Source organism: Stegodyphus dumicola, chromosome 7, assembly GCF_044657685.1.
Source record: "Stegodyphus dumicola isolate Sdum_Otavi_A_Nest chromosome 7, ASM4465768v1".
NCBI lineage: Eukaryota > Metazoa > Arthropoda > Arachnida > Araneae > Eresidae > Stegodyphus > Stegodyphus dumicola.
The window spans coordinates 118,757,789-118,767,183 of NC_140774.1; positions in this window are offsets into that span (position 1 = coordinate 118,757,789).

Here is a 9,395-nt window from a genome sequence, read left to right on the forward strand (position 1 = left end):
TATTGAGCAATGAATTTTATAAGTTCTTAAGGCATAATGATACAAATGAATGAGTTAAAAAAATTGAAGGTTATTTTTCAATTGCAAAATTCTGTTTTAAAGTGAACATGGGTTAGATTTGAATTTTCGCCTGAGATCAGCAATAGTGACGTTTGCATATTTAATTTGTTTGGATTGAATTCATCAGCTTGAGTGAAGTTCTAAGTAGTTTAATGAGTCAGAGTAATGGAGATTAGTTATCTTCTGAGTTTTAAGTTTGTGAAGATTTGTCATGTGAGAATTGTTTAAACAGTAGAAATTGAGTTAGTCTTGTGAATTGTAGAAAGTGAATTTTAATGAGAATTTTGGTTTAAAAACGGGAATTGGTTTTATGAAATTTTTGAAATAAGTTTGAGAAGATTAGTTACTTTTGCTCTGTACTCACAAGTGGGAATTTTCTGTTGATTGCAAGTAGTTTGTCTTGAATTTGCTAGTGAATCGTAATAGATTTGATTTGAATTACTGAATTTTCTTTCTTGGTTGGACTTGTTGCTGAATTTGGGGTCAATTCTTGTTTTGGTTTGACTTATTAGTATCAAGATAGTTGTATCAAGTTTTTGTTTTGTTTTCTGGTGGTTTCTGCCAAGGTCCGTAAAATGTAAGTTCTCTGATGTTTAGTTTCTGTGGAAGAATTGAGATTTCTGTGGTTATAGGATATAGTAGAATTTGAGTTATGGATTTCATTTGTGTGATTTTTAGGGATTTTTGAGTTACGAGTTATGAGTATTTTTTTTTTTACTTTAGCACTTTTGAGAACTTTGCATTTGTTGCTTGCAGTTAGGTCTTGCGTGAAGTTGTAATGTCCTGAAAGCTCGTTTTCTTGTAAATACTTGCACTTCATGGTGGCACTTGACCTCTTACACCGGGGGGCAAACAGGAACTTGTTATCTGAGAAATCTATTGTTGTATCTCTTTCATTGTGTTTGTTCAGGATGGTAATGTTTCAGTCAGCGCACTTTTTCTTTCCGAGATAAGAGATCTTATGTTCTCTTTCAACGTGTCTGGAGGTTTGCTTGATACCTAAAGTTGGGTCTGTCATTCATAATACAGCGCTTTTCTCAGCTTACATGGACGCGGTAAAGAGTTACTTTGTTTCTTTTGTTTGGGTGGAGGTGTTGCTGAAGGCTGCTACTTAGGTTACTATACAACGCTTTGGAAGAGTCTGATGCAGAATGGATCTCAGTTTTTGCCTAAAATAGGGGGGTTTGTTTTGAACGCTTTCTTGATTTGTGTTATTGTATTTAGTGTTCTAGTAACGTGCTTCAGTCCAGCTTTGATTGATTTCTTTGACTAGTTGAAATTTTTTTTTGTGGACCTAATGGATTTTTAGAATTACTGATTTTTTTTTTTTTTTTTTGTCTTACTAAGGGGACTTAAGTTTGGTGTTGTTACTCACTAATGTTTACCGTGAGGTTTGAATTTTTAGCGACACTTCACTCTTGCTGGTTGATTTTTTTTTTTTGGCTTGATTTGAATTACAGTGAAATTTTTTTTGACTTGATATGGTTTAACATAATGACTATTTGTGTATTTGTTTAGGTATTGCAGTTTACAAATAATTTTTTAAGTATCACTGATCTCATTGCTCATTTGAATTATGTACGAAATTTTTACAGTTTAATTGTATTTTCAATTTATGTGTATATGTGTATCTTGGTAGTATGTGTTTGTAAATATTGGCCAAACGTTATTTTGTACATGCATTAGGTATTAGTATTATTTTTGTGTGTGTATTGGATAAAATTCTAATTGGTATTTGCACAGCGTATTCGTTATGTTCATTCTCGGAATTGATTTTGGTTGGATCGAATTTTTGGACAATCACGTTTTCTTTCTTTCTGATTTTTTGTGTGGGGTATTTTCGGCTGGTTCCGAGGTTCCTTGTGTTGTAACGTTCTTTTCTTTTCTAATGCTTGGCCCTGATCAGGCCGCTTCTGTTCTTAGACGTGACTGTTTGGGATTCAATCTTGGAAGTTATTCAATTTCGTAGTACTTAGGGGTCTTTACTCCTTATTTGAATACGTTCATGTGACATATTTTATCTGGAATGAATTGTTTGAATTATTAGTGTGTTCTTTTCTCAGGAATGTATTTTATGTATCTGCGGCGCGTTGATTATCATATTTTTTTTTTTTTTTTGTGTGTGTGTTGTGAGCAATTGGATTAGATTATTTCTTTCTTCGGGTGTGTGTATCCGAACACATTCAGTAGCTTATCTATCGTAAGGGAAAAATTGAAAGATAAAGTCTTCAACTTTGAAAGAGTGATTGTTCTTCCTTGGTCGAGGGTGAGACGTAGGAGGGTGAAATCTGGTTTCTTTTAAGGTCAAGTTCCTCTACTAAGGAGTATTGTGGTGCTGAGTTCACATTCCGGGGTTGGTTGCTTTCATTTTCTCGCGTTGAAGGCTGCAGGGGGGAGTTGCTAACACAATGATTTCTAACTACAGGGTTTTCCCTCGCTTGCATTGACAACTCCGTACTCATTTAATGTACTCCATGATTGTGCTCAGCAGAAATTGCCACAATAGTAGAATGTGTTCGACCTCAGGTGAAATTGTTTACATTTATGGACTGAAAAGGAATGAATAGATAAATAAACGTTCAGAAATGTGGCCACACAGAGACTGCAACACTAATGTGATGCAATGAACTGAAAAAAAAAAAAAAAAAAGAGAAATTGTTTTTGTCATTATTGATTGATCTTAGACATATTTTGTTTGTGATTAACGCCTTATTTTTATTTTTATTTTTGTATGTGTTCTGAGTATTTCTAGGTTTAATTAATTAAGTGATTTAATTGATGTTTTTGATTAATTATTTTGATGATCTTCCTTGAGTATCTTAATTAGTAATTGCTTTGATTAATCTTGTTGTTTTACTTGCCCTTTTTGGACTTTAAATTTAATGTGTCACTAATGTCACTGTACCAAGGAGTCGTGTGAAATATTGTTACATTATGTTATCCTTTAGCCTTATTGCACAGTATGAGTCATGGTATTTCAAGAAGTGTCTGTCTGCTAAATTTCGATAAACCAAAATTTAATTCCTTAGGGGAAAGGAATGTTATGTAGAGAAATTATCTGATAGCGTTATAAAAATGAGGTGAATGATTTTCTGATTTATGGAAATTTAAATTTTATTTTGATTCTGAATTATTTATTTTAAGGCTTTAATTTTGGGGAAAAACAGATGCTTCTGGAAATATTATTTAGTTTAAAAGAGTATTATTTATTTTCCTCTATTTGCAAATCTTGTACAAACTTTTATTCATTGTGAAAGAAGCAGGGAAAGGGAGGCAATTTTTGCCAAGTCATGATTTCGCGCACTTTGTCCTTTAGAATGTTCGAGAAAGAATTTTCATTGTTAGTTGACCTTAAGAGAGGAAAGTAAGTGACGGAAAGGTCAAAGGTTGCTACTTGTCTTTCAATGTAAGTCATTCAGGTTTTTGGCGATTGAGGGTCCGGTTGTTGGCTAAGTGAAGAAAGGCGCGCATGCGCGATCACCCTTATTTCCGCATTCAGGGGTTGAAAACGAAGATTTTGCCATAATTAAGGGGGCGATAAGTGAAGCCATAGTGGGAGCCCGGTTTGTGAAGGAGACGAAGGATAATTCGAGTTGGATTCACTCTTTTACGCACTTACTGGTTGGCTGGACTTGTGGTTGTTACTCTTGAAAACAGGTTGAAAAAGCGAGAGAGAAGATGTAATTACGATGAAAAATGTTTTCCCGGCGGGGAGCGGCAAATATGCTCCCCGGCCGCGTTTTGGGTTAAGAGGCGGCACTCACTCTTGGACTCGCTGACTTTCGGGCTTGCTGGACTTGTGGACGTTGCTCTTGAAAACTGGCTTGAAGGAAATTCGAGTTGGATTCTCTCTCTTACTGACTGGCGGGTGGAACTTACTTGGGACGTTACTCGTGAAGCTTGCTCTTGGGATGAGTAAGAACAGGCGAGCCGTAATTGCCTAGAAAAAACGTTTCTGACCTGAAGCTGAAAACCCTCTTCCTTGCGGCGTGCTGGTAAAGAGGCGAAATTTGAACGAGTTACCTGCGTGTTGACATAGGACTTTCAGGACCAAGCGGATAGCCGTCCTGGGCAGCAGTGCTCCTGTTTCTGTTCTCCAGTGGGAATTGGTGCGACATTTTTAGAACCAGTGTCAAGATGAGCCCGGCCGACATCAACGCTTGATAAGATACGAGTCCTCCACTTCAAGATGTCCCCTCAAGATAAGTTTTATTTTTTTTTGGTGTGTTTGAACTTTAGGCAAGCTTTTCAAAAACGTCCTTAGCAGTAAAAACAGCGTCGAATCTAAAATTTAACTCTCAGGCCTTAAATTGTTTCCCTTTCCTTTCTTTTAAATTACCAGACAAACCTTAAGTTTTTTTATGAATTTAAATGAAAAGACTCTCAGATGAGGTTAAGATTTTTCTTATTGTGATGTAATTGAATAAACTGATATTTAATCTGGAACCTCTTACAGTATGTTTTCTTTATATATTTAATATGTTTTTTCCTATATTTCTTGTATATGTTTTTCTTATGTTTTCGATCCTCTCACGGCGCGGTCCCGGGATGTATTTTTTTCACAACGCAAAAATGCTGTACACGTTTCACTATACGATCACTAAAATTTTGTTAGTTGGCAAATTCTTAAGAGTTTAGTTTTCCTCCCTAAGAGGAAGTAGAAACCTTTTCACGGCAAGTAGTTTCATATTTAACATTTAACATATAGGAATTTCAGATATAACATGGTACCTTGAAGTTAAGCTATTTAACCTTGGTGTCGAAACTTTCTTCTTTCTTTCTTCACTCAGCCGCTGGTGATCTAAAAGTTTTGGGATCATGTTCGTTCCAGAGTGGGGTCCAACATATATATCATGCCTTAGGAACAACCTTTATCGTCTCCTCCAAACGCTCACTTTCTTTGGATTTATGAGAAAAGAAACATTGAGATTTTATTGAATAATTATCGAAACGCTTAAAATCTGGGGCTGGGCTCGTAGCTCGTTGCTCTGGGCTGGGCGCTTCTCAATCTGTGGTTCTCAAAGCCTGCTGCTGTGATCTTTCTAGATTTCCAAAAGAGACAGAAAGTAAGCTATGTTGACTATGTATACCACACTACAGCTGAAAATCTCAGAATTTGGAAATTACAAATGGAAACTGTCTATAGCTTTTTATCGCCAAAACTGACATTTTGTAAAATTTATTACCAGTTTTCCTACCGATAGACATTCCATTTGGCCTTGGCAATAGAACAGAGATTTAAAGCACAACGACCGTGATGCTTCTTACCAGCACACATCCAAATATAGAACAGTTAGACAAGAACCGGCAGACTCATCTATTTCGTTAATGTAAGTACTAGCATTTATTTTATTTTTAGTTGGTAAGATAAAGATTATCTAAATTCTAATTCCCTTAAATTATCAAAAAATAGTATAAGTTTTCTTCTATTAACTTAATTATTTAATACCTATATAAAATTAAATGACTTTTAGTTAACCGCATTTTAAAAATATAAATATACTGTTAGTAACATATGCTAAAAAACTAAAACTGCTTTCGAGAAGGAGAAGAATAAGGTGGTCCGAAGAATATTCTAATTTATAAAATTATTACAGGAAAAATATTTGAAAAACGTTGACCTAGGCTATACTTAAGCCTGCTCCTCTCACAAAGAACTGTCCTACTTTTGTGAACCAAAAATGAATCATTTGTATGCGGATAGCAAAATGTCTATTAATATTGTTTTTGCAGTTGGCTTTTTTGACAATTACTTCAGTAGCTACCAAAAAAAAAAAAAAAAAAAAAACTACATTTTTTCCAAGACCTACTGATTTCTTTACTAAAAGTTCTCAGAAACCGCGTTCTTTTCCTCAAGTTTTGTTATGTATTCATTTTAGCGTACGTATATAGAACTTGTATTTTAAAATGAAATCATTTTTTTCGTAATTTCTACAAAAAAGTTAGTTAATGAACATTAACTTACAAAATAAATGTACGCTAAGGATTTTTTACGACAGTTTCAACTTTCATTTGATCTTCGATGAATAACACTATTTTATATTATACGTATGGTTAATCAGAATCCAAACTTAGAGAATTACTGATTTGTCATAACCAAATAAAAATAAATTACTGCAATTTCTTTCTTCAGTTAGTTATTTAGCGTTCTTGGGAAAGTTACTCGTAATCGTCAAGCCAACAAGCAAGTCATGAACTTAAGGAAATCAGTACGAGTTAGATGTCAACTTTCATTTACTGAGCCAAAGGATCACAAACCATTGTCATCAACAACTACTGAAATGAAAGAATGAAAAAAGAGAAGTTACAATCTTTCCATGGCGAACATTCTAACATTTCTAATCAGTCGATTATTTTAAACGACTCCTGGAGGGAACAAAGCGTTCTCCTTTGTCTCTTAATGTCAGGATGTAACGACCACGCATTCCCGTTACATTCAGCGATAAAAGGGCTCCTTTTCCAGTACATTAGTCTGGATCTATCGGTCTTCGAACACTCGCTTCCTTTATGAACGGGCATTGTTTTATCGGATTTGGCCACCATTGAGAAAGGAAGGTGATTTTTAATCCGAATATCCGTTTAAACTGGATAGTTAGCGAAATGTATCGGCGATACAGCTACAGGAAGCAAATCGAAGCACCAAACCCGGAATTTTTTTCCTGAAAGCATATAGTGTACATCTAGCTGGATTAATTAATTAACAGCAATCGACTTTCTGTTCATCCTGAAAGTATTCTAGGTTCTGGGAAGCCTGATCCTGGGAAACAAAAGGAAAATTTAGTATATTGATTTTGGTACACTTTTCGAACTTCTCCATTAAAATAATTTCCCAATCCATTAGTTAAAAAGGCGATTTCATAATAAGTCGATCTATCTGTGACTATTTGACGCTCCAATTATGAGATAATTTCGCTTTGAAAAATCGTTAATTGCCAGCCGTTATTCATGATTTCACGGTACATGATATTTCTCCAATAAAGAAGACTCCTTTGAAGAGCTTGATCCCTCGATTTAAACTTGACAGGAACATAATATTTTCTTACGTATTTAGTGCTTCCTCGCTGCAAATGAAATGTTGTAAGTAACAAGGCTGGCAGATTAAAATAGTAATCAATCAGATTTTACGTAAAATATCATAAAAAAGAAAAATTAGTTTAAATTTGTTCTTCATACCTTAGAAAAGTTCTATATTTGAAAAATAACTCTCCTCCGTATTTAAAGAATGGAGTCTACGTCATAGCAAACAGCTTTATCTTCTTTTAAAGATAATAAAGCTGCTTGCTGTATCTTAACATTTGTTTGAGGGCTGTAATTCTACTGAAATTCCTGTGACGCTATTAAGAAAATTTAAACAGGTGCATTGTTTTTCTCGCTTTTGTTTTAACGGAGATTAAAAAAGAGAACATCTTTAAAATCATGGCTTTACTAATTGGGAATACTATACTAGTGAGAAACAACAGAAGGTTAAAAACAGGAAATCCTGAAGACATCACCATGTTCTGCCCCAGTTCTAAATATAGAGTTGATAATGTTAACGTCGTACCACGAAATCTCTTGGAACGAATGTGTTACTATGTAATACAAAAACATTTCTTTGTTGATTTGATCATGAATCACTTCCAGACAATTTCAAGTCAGAAGAATTACAGCCTTTCTTTACTGTCTATATAACTACAATTGGAACAATCAATATACCTCTACAATGGGTTGAATAGTTTTGAGAACAACAACAAAAAAAAATCGTAATATAATTTTAAAATGCTGAAATTAAAGTTTTTCTTTAAACATAAGGATAGAATTTTAATTCTTTTCCCTGTATGTCACCCTGATATATTTTTGGTTATTTGTTTGTATATAAAAAGGGAAGACAAATTCTGGTGTCGACTTAGGCGGCTCAGGGGTCACCCCGGGGAACAAAGGCACTAGCTATGCCACTAATTGCAACGGCTTCATTTTGAATAAATAGTTATTTCCACACAAAGAAAAATATTATATTAGAGAAAAGTAGAAAATTGCACATGAATTTTCATATAAATTATTTTAGTTCGGCAAGATGTTTCTATAACTTTTATTAGGGTTAAAAAAAGAACATTATTTTGTTGCTAACAAAAAAAAAAAAAAAAAAAAAAAAAAAATTCAGACTTTTCGCTTACCAACAAAGGAAAAATTGCGAAAAGAAGAATTTACTACATCCATTTCCTATTGGGGAGGTTTTTCTACCAGCGCTTGAACCTTCTTATTTAAACAATAATAGCGTTGTATCGTTTTGTCCAATTTAGTTCTTATTAGCACAAAAAAAAGCTATTAGTCTCTATCCAGAATTTTTTGCCCGCATCAGTTTGTGTGCATATCCCTTTTCAAATAAAAGGATGTTGCCAGCAAATGTTATCGCTATATATTACTTTTAAAGAAAGGATGTGGCGAAAATAAAAAAACGGCAACACATATAAAATGTTATTGCCACCAATGTTATCTCCATGTCTTATTTTTAAAGAAATCTTATAGCGAATGTAATGTATGCAGGGCAAAACTTTATAAATAAAATATGTAGGGCAAAACTTTCTCGAAAGCTCAAAACTACGTTTTTTTTAATATTTTTGATTCTATTGTTGAATTTTATGTGTAAGTGCAATAATAAAGTTAAAAAGGCAAAAAGTTAATATTCAAAGGCCAAAACATTAAGCCAAAAAAGTCATCCTACCAAGAAAATCAAACACTGGCTTGATAACGAGAGAAAAAGCTTTAAAAATTAATGGAAACACTTAATACTGAATCAAGAATCCTAAACTTATGCTACTTTTGAAAATTTTATGATTTTGTTGTTGAATGTTATGTTGTGTAAAATATGAAGAAAGTTACGTTTGATAATAAAGTTAAAAAAGAAAAAAAAAGGAATTGTGTGGTTCTGCTTGTTAAGAAAGCTTAGCATTGCTATGTTAAATTGAGAAAAGACTAAAAAAATATAAAAACATATGGCACATTCTATCAGGAATTCTATTATTTTGAAATCTTACTGTTAAATTTTATGTGTGTAAATTCGAAGAAAGTGATGTTTAATAATATACATAAATATATGTCTTTATACAGAAATCAGAAGATATGCTTCCTATAGGCTTACATTCTTTTAGAATTTCAAAGAGCTCATATTAGGTTAAGCATTAATACAGGTCTCTTGGCCCTTGCCAAAAGATCTATATTAATGCTTAGGTAAAAGCCCTTTTGTTTAAAAGATATCTTCACTAAGATAATTCTAGACAAATATATTGAATCGATATTCAAATCACAAGTATCGTTTCTTAAAATTATCAGAAAATCCAAGTTAATTTTTTCTATAA